The sequence below is a fragment of the Schistocerca cancellata genome, chromosome 7, assembly GCF_023864275.1.
Source record: "Schistocerca cancellata isolate TAMUIC-IGC-003103 chromosome 7, iqSchCanc2.1, whole genome shotgun sequence".
Classification (NCBI taxonomy): domain Eukaryota; kingdom Metazoa; phylum Arthropoda; class Insecta; order Orthoptera; family Acrididae; genus Schistocerca; species Schistocerca cancellata.
Window position 1 is genome coordinate 105,155,526 of NC_064632.1, and position 17,173 is coordinate 105,172,698.

A 17,173-nucleotide genomic window follows, 5' to 3' on the forward strand; every position below is an offset into this window, starting at 1 on the left:
ACTATCGTAATGGTAAAAGAAGAAACAATATACTATCCTGATCTCTAACAACAGATACAGCTTCCAAAATTTCAGAAAAGAAAAGAACAGCTATAGGCATGATTATCAACATTAAATCAAACCATCTACATTACCAATAAAACTGGCAACTATCAGAAAAACTCTGTACAGACTACACAGAATACTTGTAATTCAAAATAGCAATAAAGAAGAACACGTTGTTGCTATTTGGTGCAACTATGGAGTTGATGTAACGATACACTAATCGTGAGCACATGTTGTCGTTGACAGACTATGCTCCCAATATGTATGAATATTCTACACATAAAAAACTCCAGTACTTAAGAAACAAAAAAGCACAACAGTAGCAACAAAAATATCAAACCCCATTTCAATAGCACCTTTTGTAGTTCAAATATTTAGAGGTCAAATACGTAATAAAAGTAAGGACCCACTTGTGATGACACAGACGTAATGAAACAAGTGCGGATGAAGTAATCGAAAATAAATGGTCTGGAGAAGCATGTGGAACCCCTTTACTGTACCATTTTCCATAACAATTATTAACTTAAGAATGTAGAACACCACATGGTAACATTATAGCCCGAATAAAATAACTTTGTTATTTTCATATTACAAAGACAGGGCTAGTGGCTACCCCACTACCAAACCAGTCACTAAAATGTCTATCACACAATTATTTTAAATTGTACAGTAGTTGTTATGCCCATGATAATTGCCATTGTTGTAATGTGGCTATCTTTGTAATAGCGATACAAGGTAGTTGTGTTATTAAGTAGCTGATAGGTATCTCCCTTTTTACGTTTCCATTGAGGAGCTTCGAGTCCATTCAAATAACTGAAAAGATTATAAAATAAGCAACATACCAGTGATAAGACACCAGTTTTGTAATCTTAATGATGGGCGTTCTAAAGTACAGGAAACTAAATAAAAAGAAATTTATACAGTTAAGAAATGAGCTGTATCCCTGATTTTCTAACAGAAGTCTGTAGCTTTGAGTAACTCATACCCCCAGATATGTGATTTGCTCTATTATAGGGGAAATTTTGCTGATACCTCTGTCGTTTAATATATTACCGTGGTCTACAGCCAAAATTTTTCTCTAAAATATTGCGGGGATTCCGCCGCCTTGATCCCGCTTTTACCTTCAGTTGGCAGAAGTCTTCTTCTAGAAGTTCTTCCTGAAAATCACTTTTTACAAAGAAGAGCTCTTCAGCTGTTTTGGAAGAGTATCTAGTTTTATTTGCCAGATTACAAGCAGATTTGGAATTACAACTCAATTTGCAGCTCGTTAGTGATAAGAGCATGACATAACTGTACCGAGGCTTTATTTTACACTCCTGGATCACCGTTGACGATCGTCATGGAACATCATGACGGAGGACCTCCGTGTCACGACGCTCGCGCTGTAGACTCTCTGGTTACTTGAGATGGTTCGGTTTCATCATAAGACGGTCTGGCTCCGCCGCACGACGCCCCAGGAGCACCTCTAACAAAAAATCCAAACACGGCGAAACCAGAATCGGTTCAGTACTCCGACTAATCCTAGTCACATAACTAAACTTAATTACCTACCAAATGCCCGAGATTTCTCAATTATATAAGCTGTTACGGCGTAGGTGTTTTACGAACACCCTAATTATTAATTCGCATCTCTGTGGCCTCAGATCTGCTGCCCTTATAACTGAGTAATCGTGGTAATTTGAGACTAACTTATTGTAACTACAATAACATAATTAAGTTGCAGACTATACAGTCTCCATAAATATAACCATCTTCGAATGAAATCTAATAGGCTTCTGACATAACAGAGACGTAACGTTTTGAGAAACGGTAACTCACCACAAGTTTATGTGTCCTTACTCATTGACAATTACCCAGGCTAAGAACTCCCTAAACTGATAGTCGGCAAACTGTACGTCGTTACCTGAAAGCAAGTTCTTTGGTCTTCCCTACATTCCTAAAATAGTGGTCCGCTAGTGTAAATATTACCGCATAGGTTGTAGCTTTCTTCGTCGGATATGATGTTGCTAGCTTCGACCAACATTCGCCCTCAACAAGAATGCATGTCATCGTTCCCTGCTCTCCAGACGGAGGACCAACATGGTTCACAGCCACAAAATACCAAAGAGATTTTGGCATTACTGCATATAGAACAATATATGCATCTGGCGTAACTGGTTTCACCTTATGACATGTGCTGTAGGTTGTCACTATTTTTCTTACAATACGTACAATTGCGTGCTTATCTCGTTTCTGATTTATTCAGAGTGTAAGTACTACTATGCGAATACTGCGTAAAAGAACTCTCATCTTCATCATTATGCAATGAGGTTTGCACTTAATTTGTGCAGCAGTAATGTGAGATAGTAACCTACCATCACTAACAGCAGATAGTACCTTATTAGTAGTAACAGTGCTCAGCAGTAACCAATAATTAGCGTGGTGAGTAATATACAGTCAACGGGTCAACTCAAGAATGGGTTACAACTCATCGGCTTTGACCAACGACGCCATATTTTAGTCATAGATATTAGTTTGTTTATTTTCGAACCGTAGATAACAAATCGCTTATCTTCTGTCGCAAGCGTCGTGGTTGTAAATAAAAATAAATGAATGTGTTATTAAGAAATAGATATTGCGTATGCTTTTTGTCGCGAGTTGTAATTTTAAATCGTTTGTGTACACGTTTTGAATTACAGTATACCTTTATCTGATAGTGAATCTTCCCAACTGCTGTTTCCTCTGCAACTAGTTCGTATCCGGTACTATGTAGGTCGACTGAATAATAGTATACTAGTACTAGCGAAAGCAAAAGAAAACGACATCCGGTATATAACACTGGCATTTTGTGCATCAGTTGAACTACGAAGGTTGTATCCTATTCTTCAGTTGACGTATAGGCCCATAGGTCAACTGAAGTACGAATGCAAATTTTACGTTTCTCACATTTTTCGCCTACCATAGTACCAGTATCCTATATAGGTTAACTGAAGTACATCTACAAATTTTTCGTTTGTTGTCTTTTTTCGCGTTCAGTAGTACTAGTACCTTTTTTTAGTATCCCATCCTTCACTTGGCTATATAGATAAATTGAATAATAGGCTACAAGGACTTTCTACTGCACAAAAAGCGATATATGCAACATTACTTTTGAAATACGGATATACGTGGTACGTATCCACGATCTGTTTTCTCTGCAGTTTATTCCTTTTTTCTCAACGTTCTACTATGTCCTTGCAATCCATAGTCTATGGTAATTTGTGACGTCATTTTTCAAAGCCGATCGGTTGTATCCCATTTTTCAGTATTCTCCAGTTAACATGTAAAAAACTAAATACTTTTGTACAAAAATATGACAAATGTACTGTGAAAACGATGTGGATACACCAGCTTTATGTGAGAACTATAATATTTTGCAACACATATCGCTTAGTCGCTTCCAGATGTTTCATTTGGGTCTATTTAGTCACCATTACATCATTTGTTTTCGATTTAAACAGCGATCTCCAACATTGAGCAAGGAAACATGTACCTCAATGTAAACCACCTAAAGATGGGCACAAGCCCGAAACCGGTCACATGTTAAATAAAATCACCTATTTTGACTAGTAGCGGTTATTATTCTACACTCTGTAAAGGAACAGTAACAGATTTCACTTGCATCCATTATGGATAAAATACGCACATCAAAAAAAGTTTTGCATCACCCCGGTTACAGAACTCCTGAAGATAGACGTTGACTGTGGAGGTTGTATCACAGACACAGTCCCCTTGCCTGTTCAGAGATGTCACTAAACCACCCCAAAGATGTAAACAACCATGCATGAGCAGCGCCTATTAGGCGAAGGGGGTTCGACAGCCGAACAGTTCCAGTCATTCCTCCAGGGAGGAGGTACACGGCTCTGCAGTTCAACCATGCCTAGACGGTCAGTAGCGCGGTTCGATCGCGTTCGCATTGTTACTTCGTGCCAGGAAGAGCTCTCAACAAGGGAAATGTCCAGGCGTCTCGGAGTGAACCAAAGCTATATTGTTCGCACGTGGAGGAGATTCAGAGAGACAGGAACTGTCGATGACATGCATCGCTCAGGCCGGCCAAGGGCCACTAATGCAGTGGATGATCGCTACCTAAGGATTATGGCTCGGAGGAACCCTGACAGCAACGCCACCGTGTTGAATAATGCTTTTCGTGCAGCCACAGCACGTCTTGTTACGACTCAAACTGTGCGCAAAAGGCTGCATGATACCCAACTTCACTCCCAACGTTCATGGCGAGGTCCATCTTTGCAACCACGACACCATGCAGCGCGGTACAGATGGGCCCAACAACATGCCGAATGGACCACTCAGGATTGGCATCACGTTTTCTTCACCGATGAGTGTCGCATATGCCTTCAACCAGATAATAGTCGGAGACGTGTTTGGCAGATTTCTATCATGATAGAAGTATCCGGACACCACAAGAAACATACGTTTTCGATATTAGGTGCATTGTGCTGCCATCTACTACTTGATACCCCATATCAGCCATCTCAGTAGTCATCACTCATCGTGAGAGAGCAGGATGGGGCGCTCCGCGGAATTCACGGACTTCGAACGTGGTTAGGTCATTGGGTGTCACTTGTGTTATACGTCTGTACGTGAGGTTTCCACGCTCCTAAACATCTCTAGGTCCGTTGTTTCCGATGTGATAGTGAAATTATACGTGAAGGGGCACGTACAGCACAAAAGCGTGCAGGCCGACCTCGTCTGTTGACTGACAGAGACCGCCGACAGTTAGAGAGGGTCGTAATGTGTAATAGGCAGACATCTATCCAGACCATAACATAGGAATTCCAAACTGCATCAGAATCCACTGCAAGTATTATGACATTTAGGCGGGAGGTGAGAAAACTTGGATTTCATGGCCGAGCGGCTGCTCATAAGCCACATTTCACGCCGGTAAATGGCAAATGACTCCTCGCTTGGTGTAAGGAGAGTAAACATTGGACGATTGAACAGTGGAACAACGTTGTGTGGAGTGACGAATCACTGTACAAAATGTGGCGATCCGATTGTAGGGAGTGTGTACGGCGAATGCCCGGTGAACGTCACCTGCAGCGTGTGTAGTGCCGACAGCAAAATTCGGAAGCGGTGGTGTTATGGTGTGGTCGTGTTTTTCATGCAGGGGGCTTACACCCTTGTTGTTTTGCGTACCACTATCACAGCACAGGCCTACATTGATGTTTTAAGCACCTTCTTGCTTCCCACTGTTGAAGAGCAATTCGGGGATGTCGATTGCATCTGTTCGTAATGCACGGCCTGTGGCGGAATGGTTACACGACAATAACATCCATGCAATGGACTGGCCTGCACAGGGTCCTGACCTGAATCCTATAGAAAACCTTTTGGATGTTCTGAAATGCCGACTTCGTGCCAGGCCTCACCGACCGATATCGATACCTCTCGCCAGTGCATCACTTCATGAAGAATGGGCTGCCATTCCCCAAGAAACATTCCAGTACATGATTGAACGTATGTCTGCGAGTGTGGAATCTGTCATTAAGCCTAAGGATCGTGCAACACCATCTTTAATTTCATTATTACTAATGGAGGGCGCAACGAACTTGTACATCATTTTCAGCTAGGTGTGCGGATACTTTTGATCACATAGTGTGTTATGAAACAAGAATGCACAACACATATTAACAAATAAAAAGAGATATGCTAATGTACTTTCAACAAATCTTACGTGAAGTGGTTCTGACTGATGTGGATTATCTTATAATCTTAAATTACATAGGTATGGTGTCCTTTCTATCGGATATGCATGTCACAAAGAAGAAACACCGTTGTACCGGTCAGAAGCCGACACCGGTCATATTTTTAACAAATGACTGTACCATCGAGATGGCTTTTTTTACTAATTTAACGTACAGTTATGCTTGATGATTAAATTTCTGCTCTTTTGCTGCACTGGGGCATTGAAATAACTCCTGAAGACAGACAGAAGTAACATTTTATGTAATACATTAACTGATTTATTTACTGTTATTTATCGAGGCTTTCCTAAATACAGAGGCTTCCTTCCAACATAACAATACATTCAGGGCTTATTACAATGCATATTGCACTAGTACTCAAAACCTCCTTTAGGTATTTTGATCTATCGTATCTTCTTCTGCACCAACTCTTCTCATTGTCATCTGCAAATTTTGAAACTAGGAAGTCATTGAAATTACAATGAAATCTCGACCTTAATCTGCTTACAGGCGTTGATAAATATCAACGGGGATAGTTGAAATTGTGTGCCCCCACCGCGACTCGAACTCGGGATCTCCTGCTTACATGGTAAAAGCTTTGTCCGACTGAGCCACCGAGAACAGACAGGATAGAACAATTGCAGGGACTTATCTCTGACATGCTCCCCGCGACGAGACCTAACTTTCTGTCCACACACTGCATTGGTAGTGCCCCCACCCACTATATTCATTACTTGCGGCAGTTAGTCTACTGATTCCCGTAAGTGTTCGGGTGATGTGAGTGCATCCGCACTGAAGAACATCAATGGCTCGTAAGCCTTATCTATATGAAGATGGTGTACGGATACCATCTTCATATAGGTAGTCATTGGCTACCCTCTTCTTCTTCTTCTTGCCTCAATTTCCCATCACAGTATCAGTCTTCGCTTTCTTGTTTCCCCCATTCTTCTTAGCTTTCCGTACCACTGTAATATTCTTTAGTCCATCACATCACATATTCCTTTTTCCACTTTCACTATATTTGTCCATTCGGTGTTCCTTATTTTTGCTGATCTTCTGCAGAAATCCATCGCTAATACTTGCAGTTTGCTTATATGTCTCTGATTACTTGTGCCCCATACAGGACTACACTCTGCAATATCAAGTTGGATATGAGTCTTTTTGTTCTATCCATCACATTCCTACTCCATAAGAGTGAACCGAGCGTTCTAATGACTTGCTTCCATTATTATTTCTTTATTAATTTCTAAATTTGAATTTCTCTCTTTTTTCCAAAATAGACCTGGTGTAGGAGAAATTGTTGCCATTTTATTATTTCCCCTTCGCCCCCCCCACCCCCCACCCCGCCCATTACACTATGTACAATTCATCCAGATCAGTAGTAAGATATTTTGTTTTTCATATAATCTGCAAACCCCAGTTTTTACGTTCCATTATTAATTACAGATATAATTCGCATCTTCCCCATCGTGCGATATGATGACTTGGTCATCAGCAATGAGTAAATGGTGCAGATATGTTTCATCTGCAATCTCTAACCCCACTCTGTTACATATACAAGACTAATTCCTGAGACTAATACCTATGTAAGTGAATGACTGACATGGTGACATGGGGCAGCCTTGTAACAGGCCTTTGCCGGTTCTAAGTTTCTTTGAAAATATAGTACCAAATTTTATTTGGCATGTATTATCTTATTTATTACTTATATTTTCTTAATTAAGGGATGCTATAAGTTTGCCACAAGTAATGCTTTTCAACGCAGTTTTCTTGCAGAGGTGCCGTATGTTCTTCTGTCTTCTTTTGCTTGTGCCTTTGAACTGCATCATCGCAGGGTGGGCGTGGCTATTAACTGATTTGGCATGCTTAGCATATGTTGTGACCAGATGCCCTTCTGATTACCATCCTTTTACTAAAAGTGAGCAAAATGTTTCTAAATGTTTGAAAATCATGTAATAGAGCTGGGCCATGGTACCACCCTGGTATTCATCTAGTGGGATGTGGAAAACGACCTACAAACCAAATCCAGGCAGGCCAGCACACTGACCTCCATCGTTATTATACTGGGAGGATTCAATCCCAGGTCAGCACTCCTCCCTTTGCCGGAGGCGGCACTTTAACATGCACGACTGTCCAGGTGGGTTTGGAATAGTATCATGGGTCTTTTCGAAATCTGTGAAAACTAATCCAAGGTTTTTAAAATTTTTCTCTACTTTTTGCCGAAATCTGTTGCAATGTGAAAGCATGGTCCTTACATGACCTACAAGCTTTGAAACCATATTGTTTTTCTTGGGTTCTAAAATTAGTTTCCACTCTGGTTTTTATTACTTGCTTTAAATTTCTGATCATTGAGTTTGTAGCACAGATTCCTCGATAGTTCAGATTTTGTGATTTCTTTTCTTAAACACCCTAGTAATTCTAACCTAGCTTCATTTCCTTAAGTAGTATTTCTCTATGCAGTATTTGTTTCAAAACTTTGTTTCCACTGTATTTCCAGAACTTTCAACTGATGCCACCTGGAGCAGATAATTCGCCATTCTTTCCAGTTGTGTATGCCTTTGTACACAAAGGTAAGGATAGGTGGGCTACAGGGTCGTGCAGCAACTGTCGCTGCAGGAAAGCTGGACAGAAGCACAGCTTATTAGTGAACAAATAACACAGTAACAGAAGATTTATTGAACTTATACAAGGTCCGGCAGAAAAACGAAAGCTAATAAAAACAAAACCAAATAAGGTAGAACAATTTTATTTATACTAAATAAAAGTGCATATTGTGGCATTTTAGAAAATACTCTTATGGTCTTACTTTTTAAATAAAACATCCCTTAAATGGCTTCCTGCACTGTCGACACACTGATTGAGTCTTTCCCTGAAGTTATTCATTACTCTTTGAGTCATTTCAGGTGGAATAGCTTCAACCTCTTGTGTAATTGCTTCTTTCAGGGCTCGTAAAGATTGTGGACGTTGTTCATAAACTTTTGCTTTTAAATAGCCCCAAAGAAAGAAATCACAGGGCGTTAAGTCCGGCGATCGTGGGGGCCAGCCAATGTCTCCACGCAACGAGATCACATGTCCAGGAAACATTTCCTTCACCAATGCCAGTGACTGCCGCGCTGTGTGGGCTGTAGCACCATCTTGCTGGAACCACACGTTCTCTATTTCACCAAAAAGCTCCCTTAGTTGTGGTTGGAGAAAGTCGCGGAGCATGGCACAATAGCGTTCACTGTTGACGGTTAAATTCCTGTCATTTTCTTCGAAAAAGTAAGGACCGATCACTCCGGAATTGTAAACAGCACACCATTTACTTTAGGGCTATGAAGTGGTCGTTGATGAAGTTCTTGGGGATTGTGTTCACACCAGTACCTGCAATTTTGGCTGTTCACTGTTCCGGCAAGGTGAAAGTGTGCTTCATCAGAAAAAATCACAATATCGTTGGGACGAATGTTCCGAAGAAGGTCTTGGCACAAACTTACACGGACACCACAGTCTCGTTCACTCAGTTCCTGCGTAGTTACAAGTTTGTAAGGATGCATTTTAAGATCTCGATGCAAGATTCTTCTCACACTTCGATCAGATATCCGTAATGCTGCCGCATGCTTTTTAGCGGATCGTCAAGGAGATTGTTGAACTGAAGCTCTAACTGCATCAACATTTCCGGGGCCTGTTGCAGTCCGTGGTTGTCCAGGTGGTTTCCTTTTTAATGCGGAACCTGTCTCACGAAAGTTAGCAACCCAAGAATAAATTGTTTTCTTATCGGGAACAGGGTCCCGTCGCCCGAGCGCAAAGCGAACGCGAAAAGCACGTTGAGTATTAATAGGCGATTCGCCATTTTGAATAAAATCTTCCACTACGAAGGCACGATGTTCACCAGACCACGCCATGGCGTACACTGAAAGCGGCACGTAGGCAGCTACTTAACGACGCGCCCCCCACCACTCTGCTCCTTCTACTGTCCGCTGCACGTTACTTTGTAATCGGGGAGTTTTTTATGCCGGACCCTGTACGAAGGTCCCTCCAAAAGAAATGCACAATATTTTTGTAAAAATACAGTTTTCATTCTGCATGTGTGAAAGTTTTACAGTGTGTAGATACATCCTTCCTGCTTGTTTTCAAACTTAATTCAACCTGTTCCCGTAAGTGGCGCCGCCACGGCATGTTTCAAGATGGCTGCTACACTTGACGTTCGTCAGAAGCAACGTACTTTCATAGAATTCCTGTGCTGCCAAAACGGGACAGTGGGGAACATCCACAAGAAGTTGAAAAAGGTGTATGGCTATGCTGCTGTCGATCGCAGTACAGTTAGTCGGTGGGCAAGCAGGTTACTTGATGAAAGCGGGCATGGAAATATTGAGGACTGTCCTCGCAGTGACAGGCCTCGTACTGCACACACTCCAGACAATGTGCAGAGAGTTAAAGAATTGGTGACTGCTGACAGACGCATCACAGTGAACGAATTGTCACGCTACGTTGGGATAGGGGAAGGAAGTGTTTGCAGAACACTGAAAGTGTTGGCGTTAAAAAAAGGTTTGTGCCAGGTGGGTTCCCAGGATATTGACAGTGGCTCACAAAGAAACAAGAAAAACGGTATGCAGCGAACTTTTGGACCAGTACGAGAATGGAGGAGATGAGTTACTTGGAAGAATTGTGACAGGTGATGAAACATGGCTCCATCATTTTTCACCAGAGACAAAGAGGAAATCGATGGAGTGGCATCATGCAAATTCACCCAAGGAAAAAAAATTCAAAAGCGCACCTTCTGCTGGAAAAATTATGGCTATGGTGTTTTTCGATTCCGAAGGACTCTTGCTTGTGGACATCATGCCAACTGGAACAACCATAGATTCAGATGCATGTGTGACGACACTGACTAAACTTCAAGCTAAAGTGAGTCGTGTTCGACCACATCGGCAAAAGCAGGATGTTTTGCTGTTGCACTACAATGCACAGCCACATGTCATTCAAAAAACCATGGAAGCGATCACATAGCTCGGATGGACAACACTGAAACACCCGCCTGACAGTCCTGACCTGGCCCCATGTGACTACCATCTCTTTGGGAAACTCTTCTTGCAAAAGGTTTGAAGATGATGACTCCCTTGTGCACGCTGCCAAACAGTGGAACCAACAGGTTGGTCCAGAATTTTACCGTGCGGGTATACAGGCGCTGGTTCCAAGATGGCGTAAGGCAGTTGAGAGGGATGCAAATTGTGTGGAGTAATGAAAATATTGTTCCTAAGGGACGTATCTACACACTGTAAAACTTTCAAACATGTAGAATAAAAGATGTATTTTTAAAAGAAATAGTGAGCGTTTCTTTTGGAGTGACCCTCGTACTTCTCCAAATGTACGAAGACTCATTACAAATGATGCAACAAGAAACAGAGTCCAGCTATTACAACAACAACAGTGACAGTGACAGAGCTGCGACTTGGCAGCAAGAGAGGGGAAGAAAACCAATGTGCACTCCGTGTGCATACCGGGGGGAGTCATTCCAGATGTGAAAAGGGTCCTTCCGGATGCCATGAAGGGTACAGGGTGCACCCATCTGCAGGTGGTCGCTCATGTCGCCACCAATGATGTGTGTCGCTGTGAATCGGAGGAAATCCTCTCTGGCTTCCGGCGGTTGTCTGATTTCGTTAAGACTGCCAGTCTCGCTAGCGGGATGAAAGCAGAGCTCACCATCTGCAGCATCGTCGACAGGACTGACTACGGACCTTTGGTACAGAGCCGAGTGGAGGGTCTGAATCAGAGGCTGAGACGGTTCTGCGACCGTGCGGGCTGCAGATTCCTCGACTTGCGCCATAGGGTGGTGGGGTTTCGGGTTCCACTGGATAGGTCAGGAGTCCACTACACGCAGCAAGCGGCTACACGGGTAGCAGGGGTTGTGAGGCGTGGACTGGGCGGTTTTTTAGGTTAGATGGCCTCGGGCAAGTACAGAAAGGGCAACAGCCTCAAAGGGTGCGGGGCAAAGTCAGGACATGCGGGGACCAAGCAGCAATCGGTATTGTAATTGTAAACTGTCGAAGCTGCATTGGTAAAGTACCGGAACTTCAAGCGCTGATAGAAAGCACCGAAGCTGAAATCGTTATAGGTACAGAAAGCTGTCCGAAGCCAGAGATAAATTCTACCAAAATTTTTACAAAGGCACAGACGGTGTTTAGAAAGGATAGATTGCATGCAACCGGTGGTGGCGTGTTTGTCGCTGTTAGTAGTAGTTTATCCTGCAGTGAAGTAGAAGTGGATAGTTCCTGTGAATTATTATGGGTGGAGGTTACACTCAACAACCGAGCTAGGTTAATAGTTGGCTCCTTTTACCGACCTCCCGACTCAGCAGCATTAGTGGCAGAACAACTGAGAGAAAATTTGGAATACATTTCACATAAATTTTTTCAGCATGTTATAGTCTTAGGTGGAGATTTCAATTTACCAGATATAGACTGGGGCACTCAGATGTTTAGGACGGGTGGTAGGGACAGAGCATCGAGTGACATTATACTGAGTGCACATCCGAAAATTACCTCGAGCAGTTAAACAGAGAACCGACTCGTGGAGATAACATCTTGGACCTACTGATAACAAACAGACCCGAACTTTTCCACTCTGTAAGTGCAGAACAGGGAATCAGTGATCATAAGGCCGTTGCAGCATCCCTGAATATGGACGTTAATAGGAATATAAAAAAAAGGGAGGAAGGTTTATCTGTTTTAGCAAGAGTAATAGAAGGCAGATTTCAGACTACCTAACAGATCAAAACGAAAATTTCTGTTCCGACACTGACAATCTTGAGTCTTTATGGAAAAAGTTCAAGGCAATCGTAAAATGCGTTTTAGACAGGTACGTGCCGAGTAAAACTGTGAGGGACGGGAAAAACCCACCGTGATTCAACAACAAAGTTAGGAAACTACTGCGAAAGCAAAGAGAGCTTCACTCCAAGTTTAAACGCAGCCAAAACCTCTCAGACAAACAGAAGCTAAACGATGTCAAAGTTAGCGTAAGGAGGGCTATGCGTGAAACGTTCAGTGAATTCGAAAGTAAAATTCTATGTACCGACTTGACAGAAAATCCTAGGAAGTTCTGGTCTTACGTTAAATCAGTAAGTGGCTCGAAATAGCATATCCAGACACTCCGGGATGATGATGGCATTGAAACAGAGGATGACACGCGTAAAGCTGAAATACTAAACACCTTATTCCAAAGCTGTTTCACAGAGGAAGACCGCATTGCAGTTCCTTCTCTAAATCCTCGCACAAACGAAAAAATGGCTGACATCGAAATAAGTGTCCAAGGAATAGAAAAGCAACTGGAATCACTCAACAGAGGAAAGTCCACTGGACCTGACGGGATACCAATTCGATTCTACACAGAGTACGCGAAAGAACTTGCCCCCCTTCTAACAGCCATGTACCGCAAGTCTCTAGAGGAACGGAAGGTTCCAAATGATTGGAAAAGAGCACAGGTAGTCCCAGTCTTCAAGAAGGGTCGTCGAGCAGATGCGCAAAACTATAGACTTATATCTCTGACGTCGATCTGTTGTAGAATTTTAGAACATGTTTTATGCTCGCGTATCATGTCTTTTTTGGAAACCCAGAATCTACTCTGTAGGAATCAACATGGATTCCGGAAACAGCGATCGTGTGAGACCCAACTCGCTTTATTTGTTCATGTGACCAAAAAAATATTAGATACAGGCTCCCAGGTAGATGCTGTTTTCTTTGACTTCCGGAAGGTGTTCGATACAGTTCCGCACTGTCGCCTGGTAAACAAAGTAAGAGCCTACGGAATATCAGACCAGCTGTGTGGCTGGATTGAAGAGTTTTTAGCAAACAGAACACAGCATGTTGTTGTCAATGGAGAGACGTCTATAGACGTTAAAGTAACCTCTGGCGTGCCACAGGGGAGTGTTATGGGACCATTGCTTTTCACAATATATATAAATGACCTAGCAGATAGTGTCGGAAGTTCCATGCGGCTTTTCGCGGATGATGCTGTAGTACACAGAGAAGTTGCAGCATTAGAAAATTGTAGCGAAATGCAGGAAGATCTGCAGCGGATAGGCACTTGGTGCAGGGAGTGGCAACTGACCCTTAACATAGACAAATGTAATGTATTGCGAATACATAGAAAGAAGGATCCTTTATTGTATGATTATATGATAGCGGAACAAACACTGGTAGCAGTTACTTCTGTAAAATATCTGGGAGTATGCGTGCGGTACGATTTGTAGTGGAATGATCATATAAAATTAATTGTTGGTAAGGCGGGTACCAGGTTGAGATTCATTGGGAGAGTCCTTAGAAAATGTAGTCCATCAACAAAGGAGGTGGCTTACAAAACATTCGTTCGACCTATACTTGAGTATTGCTCATCAGTGTGGAATCCGTACCAGATCGGGTTGACGGAGGAGATAGAGAAGATCCAAAGAAGTGCGGCGCGTTTCGTCACAGGGTTATTTGGTAAGCGTGATAGCGTTACGGAGATGTTTAGCAAACTCAAGTGGCAGACTCTGCAAGACAGGCGCTCTGCATCGCGGTGTAGCTTGCTCGCCATGTTTCGAGAGGGTGTGTTTCTGGATGAGGTATCGAATATATTGCTTCCCCCTACTTACACCTCCCGAGGAGCTCACGAATGTAAAATTAGAGAGATTCGAGCGCGCACAGAGGCTTTCAGACAGTCGTTCTTCCTGCGAACCATACGCGACTGGAACAGAAAAGGGAGGTAATGACAGTGGCACGTAAAGTGCCCTCCGCCACACACCGTTGGGTGTCTTGCGGAGTATAAATGTCGATGTAGATGTATATGTAGGCGGCGTCTGTGTAGCTTCGTGTAGCGCTGTAGCTCTGACTGCAAGTCGGTTGCGTCGCTGCCACGTGCCGTCATACATTGCCGCGGCACTCGAAGTACGGCGTTGTTGGAGGTGTGGCTTAGCAGACGCTCTCCATTGGTTCCACTACAGTCCCTTGCGACTGCTATTGGCGTCGAACGGAGGTTGCAATTCCGGTACCAACATAACGATGCCCTTGGGGTGGTATCAATTCATGATACTACATTTCCTCCCGTCAATGCATCAAGCACTTCAGTTACAGAAGTTTGGATCTCATCTTTGTGATGCATTCTTCTACTATTCACTATTCAATATATTCTTCTCTGCCCTACTTAAAATTTTTTGAAGTATTCTTCCAGTTCCTTTTGTGACTAGTTTTATCTTTTGTCAGAATTCTTTTGACATTGTTGCTCCTACCGAATCCCAGTTTCCTACTGTCATTGTCACGTGTTCTCTCCCACCTTTTATTCTTTGCTATTCTTATTTTATTCTACTTCAGACTTCTCTTACCTTACAGATTGACTTTTGTTTCTTCTGATTCTTTTACTGCTATCTCTATGTGTTCTGGCCACCATCCTGCTTTCTGCTTGTGAATATTTCCTGTAGATCCAGCACTTCTGCTGCTAAGTTTTTAACATTCATCTTTATGTATTCGTACATTTCTTCGGCACATCCTTCAAATAACTCATCCAGCATCCTTTCCGATCTGGTTGCAAATAATGTTCCAATACTTCCATCTTTTGAGCTGTTGGTATTATAAAATTTATTTTCATCCTTCTCAGTATAATTCATCTTTATAGCACTAATATTATTTTTAGTAAATAGCCGTCTGACAGTGGACTGCTATGTAAGCTCTTACATGAGCCACCCTGAAATTACTTGTCTAACGACCACATGATCTATTACAGATCGAAGTTTTCTATTTGATATTATCAATAATTCACACTCATCAGCGGTTTTTATTAAGAAATTCGTCTTTGGAGGAGTAGGAGTTGAGTAATTTCTTTAGGCTCCTTGTTCCTGCCATTCTAAAGATTTCACTGTCGCAGGACTGCTTCCAAGACCACAAGTGCCTGTTCCAAAGCTGCATTTCGACTCCTTGTAGGCAAGCTTTTGAAGTACCTAGTATAGAGCGGAAGAATGTTTCATGTGACTAAGAGTATGTAATTTGATTTTAAAACGTATGGGCTTCTAAAGAGCATTTACATCGAAAAACAGCAGGAACACACGTGATGTGAAAAAAATGAAATAAAGAAAAAGGGAGGTTAGGGCCTTAACATCCGGTCAACTAAGAGGTTATACACGTTAGTACATGAGATGCTTACCCTTACGATACCAAACTTTGCAAAAAGCTTGTGGCTTATCTCAACAGAATGAAGAGAGCTGCGCTGTGACAGCGGTATTGCATTCTGAAGTGTGTTCCGCACTGTCAGTCGAATTTGCTGGTTTGCGTCCATCATAAACATTTGCCATTTTGCCTGTCTAATTCAGAATTAACCATTCTCATACATACTTCTTCAATTAGCTGTCGATTTTTCATTTCCGTGGCGTTTGCGACCAACGTCTCATAATTTGATCCACAGAGTGATGATGAATTACGATGTCACTGTGCGCATATTTGTTTCAGTTATATCTAGCGATGTACGTATTTCATTATCTCGGTGATAAAGCCCAAAGAGTTAGGTCTGTAGAGCTGTGGCGTAAAACTGATTAATGAACCACCTATACATTTAATTAATTAACTTATTTATTTACTTGTTGTAACCTTGAGACGTCTTTCGAAACTTGTCTGAACTCTCACTTGTATTTATGTTCAGCAAGTTGGTTGGTTCAAATGGCTCTGAGCACTATGCGACTTAACTTGAGGTCATCAGTCGCCTAGAACTTAGAACTAATTAAACCTAACTAACCTAAGGACATCACACACAGCCATGCCCGAGGCAGGATTCGAACCTGCGACCGTAGCGGTCGCTGGGTTCCAGACTGTAGCGCCTAGAACCGCACGGCCACTCCGGCCGGCCTGTTCAGCAAGTGCCTGAGAAATTTTTACCGGAAAATATGTGTACCTTTTTGATTGATGGAACACAGACATAATAAAATTCGCCGATGAACAGGCTGCAATGAAATGGCTTCTCGTCAAATCAGTCTTCTGTTCTACTGAACTCAACATAGTTCATTAAACTATCGGGAATTTACGTACATTTGATGCAGTTATTTCGCTTTTAAAATTTTGTCAGAAGTGGGATTCGAACCCACGCCCTCAGACGAGGACCAGAATGCTCAGACCTGTACTAACAGGCAAGGTGGCCCTTGAGTCTGGCGCCTTAGACCGCTCGGCCATCCTGACATATGAGATAAGAGGACATGAAGGTAGAACAAATGTGAATGTATGAGGTCGACAAAAATACTCTCGGTGAAATTGTTCATAACCTTTGATCATTGTGATGTAATGGTAACTGTTTACTGTAAGTGGCTAAGATGAGACTATTTAATTGTAGTATAATTTGCGTATATACAGTAGTTAGAGTTCTTGACGATGAGCGAGAAGGGGGAGAACGGAACCCTGTGCCGACACCCAGGGATGAGCCGA

At 42.4% G+C, this 17,173-nt stretch overlaps 1 non-coding gene across 1 annotated transcript; it reads right to left on the reverse strand.

Moving 5' to 3' along the window:
- Window positions 1–16,814: 16,814 nt before the first annotated feature.
- Trnal-caa (transfer RNA leucine (anticodon CAA)) lies at window positions 16,815–16,930 on the reverse strand. Its single transcript has 2 exons — window positions 16,893–16,930; window positions 16,815–16,860 (listed from the first exon to the last, which is right to left on the reverse strand). It is a non-coding gene; the product is annotated as a tRNA-Leu (tRNA).
- Window positions 16,931–17,173: the final 243 nt, after the last annotated feature.